Source organism: Berghia stephanieae, chromosome 1, assembly GCF_034508935.2.
Source record: "Berghia stephanieae isolate SIO BIC M18660-M18661 chromosome 1, UCSD_Bste_1.3, whole genome shotgun sequence".
Taxonomy (NCBI): Eukaryota; Metazoa; Mollusca; class Gastropoda; order Nudibranchia; family Aeolidiidae; genus Berghia; species Berghia stephanieae.
The window spans coordinates 68,641,817-68,644,316 of NC_088360.1; positions in this window are offsets into that span (position 1 = coordinate 68,641,817).

Here is a 2,500-nt window from a genome sequence, read left to right on the forward strand (position 1 = left end):
GAAATGATAAGGCCAGTGAGAGACGTGAAATTTCTAGAAAATAGTGGACGATAAAAGACATAAAAGAAATATAATAGTAGTCGTAGTAGTAGAAGTAGTAGTAGTAGTAGTAGTAGTAGTAGTAGTAGTAGTAGTAGTAGTAGTAGTAGTAGTAGTAGTAGTAGTAGTAGTAGTAGTAGTAGTAGTAGTAGTAATGGTAGTAGTTGTAATAGTAGTATTAGTATTATTATTATTATTATTATTATTATTAGTAGTAGTAGTAGTAGTAGTAGTAGTAGTAGTAGTAGTAGTAGTAGTACTAGAAGTAGTAGTAGTAGTAGTAGTAGTAGTAGTAGTAGTAGTAGTAGTAGTAGTAGTAGTAGTTGTTGTTGTTGTTGTTGTTGTTGTAGAAGTTGTAGTAGTAGTAGCAGCAGCAGCAGTAGTAGTAGTAGTAGTAGTAGTAGTAGTAGTAGTAGTAGTAGTAGTAGTAGTAGTAGTAGTAGTAGTAGTAGTTGTAGTAGTAGTAGGAGTAATGATAATAGTGAAAGTAGCAGCAGCAACAGTAGTAGTAGTAGTAGTAGTAGTAGTAGTAGTAGTAGTAGTAGTAGTAGTAGTAGGAGGAGGAGGAGGAGGAGGAGGAGGAGGAGGAGGAGGAGGAGGAAGTTACTATGAAACTGTGTGTTGGGGGGGGGGGGGAGGAGGAGTCCCTGCAGAGTGTTTTGAATGGGCAAGATGAGGAGTGTATGTGCAATTGTTGAATCTTCGAGAAAAGTAAAGAAAAGAAATTAAACAAAACCATAAAATAAATAAATAAATAAATAAAAATAAATATAAAATCAAAAACTGTCGGGTATTCTTGTTCTAATCGCTGTACAATTACTTCCCCCAACGTAGAGGACATATTATGATTTTGAAATTTAGTCTCAGACTACGATATTTACACCTGCTAAATCGCGGGTGTAAATTTCACCCGTTTAGTCCCTCGTTTAGTCTAAGACTTCGCGTTGTCCGGCTTCAATATCTTACAACGCCTTTTAGTCTGAGACAACGGATTTAGTCTAGGACTATCGTCGTAGTCCCGCTCCATGGGTCTGATACATGGAGCGGGACTATGGTAGTCTCAGACTATAGCAAAGTCTGAGACTTTGTAGTCTAAGACTTTGGGAAGTCAGAGACTACGGAAAGTAAGCTATTCATGGAGTCAGACTTCGTCCCTGACTATCAAGTCTCTGACTACGCTTGCGAAGTCTCAGACTACAGAGGTCAATCTATTTTTAACTGGGGATTCCTCGGAAACGTACCACACCACGTCATAGAAATGTGTTACTTTTCCAGCTGCGCATGCGTCATACGAAGTGGCACAGAAATCATATCAATTTCTTCTTCGTGTTTGTTTTGATCGTTTTTTTTTTTTGTTTTTTTTTTTGTTTTTTGTTTTTTGTTGTTGTTTTGTTGTTGTTTTTTCCCCACAAATACAAATAGTGTGAGACAAGTTTAGGGGTGTAAAAATTGTTTGAGAATGTGTGTGTGTGTGTGTGTGTGTGTAATGTTTTTAGTAAATATAAATAACGATGGCACTTAAATGATTCTTATCCACGGTGTAGCATTGTTCTAAGTAGAGAGCGGTGGGCGCTGCCTGAAGCATGGGGTCCCGAAAATACTAACGAAAGAGTGATGATGGAGAGGAATCGGTGGAAACAATACAGACAATGGGCGTTTCGGGTACAAACCCTTCGTCGGCACAACAATAAACAAATAAACGTTGAAAACAAATAAGAAGAAATGCAGTATAAATTGCACCGTCTGTACTCAACGATGGTTGGAGTGTGAACGAATCGTTAGCGTGGTGTGATAGAAATGATGAAGCCAGTGAGAGACGTGAAATTTCTAGAAAATAATGGACGATAAAAGACATAATAGAAATGTAATAGTAGTCGTAGTAGTAGAAGTAGTAGTAGTAGTAGTAGTAGTAGTAGTAGTAGTAGTAGTAGTAGTAGTAGTAGTAGTAGTAGTAGTAGCAGTAGTAGTAGTAGTAGTAGTAGAAGTCGTAGTAGTAGTAGTAGTAGTAGTAGTAGTAGTAGTAGTAGTAGTAGTAGTAGTAGTAGTAGTAGTAGTAGTAGTAGTAGTAGTTAGTGCCGCGCTGAAGACCGGTCTGGACCGCGGTCCGACGGTCTTTTAGCTGTGAACCGAAGACCGTCCCAGAGGGAAGACCGGCGGCGGTCCTCACTTCTTATCACCTTTCAACTAGTGCGGGGCGGTCCTTGCAAGGACCACGGTCCTACGGTCTCGCGCCATAGCCTACTACTTCCCCAGCGATTCGTTGCTTCGGTTGCCTATCTTCCACCAATCACCACCCATCCCACTTAATTAATCGCACCCACCCCCCTTTGCCATACACTAAACGACACAGACGACCATACAGGCAGACGACCACCAACCTCCACTCCGCAAAGGCCCTTTCGTGTGTGAGATGGGGGGAACAGGAGGCGCACGCCTTGGACGATTCCATTATACGGGGTAA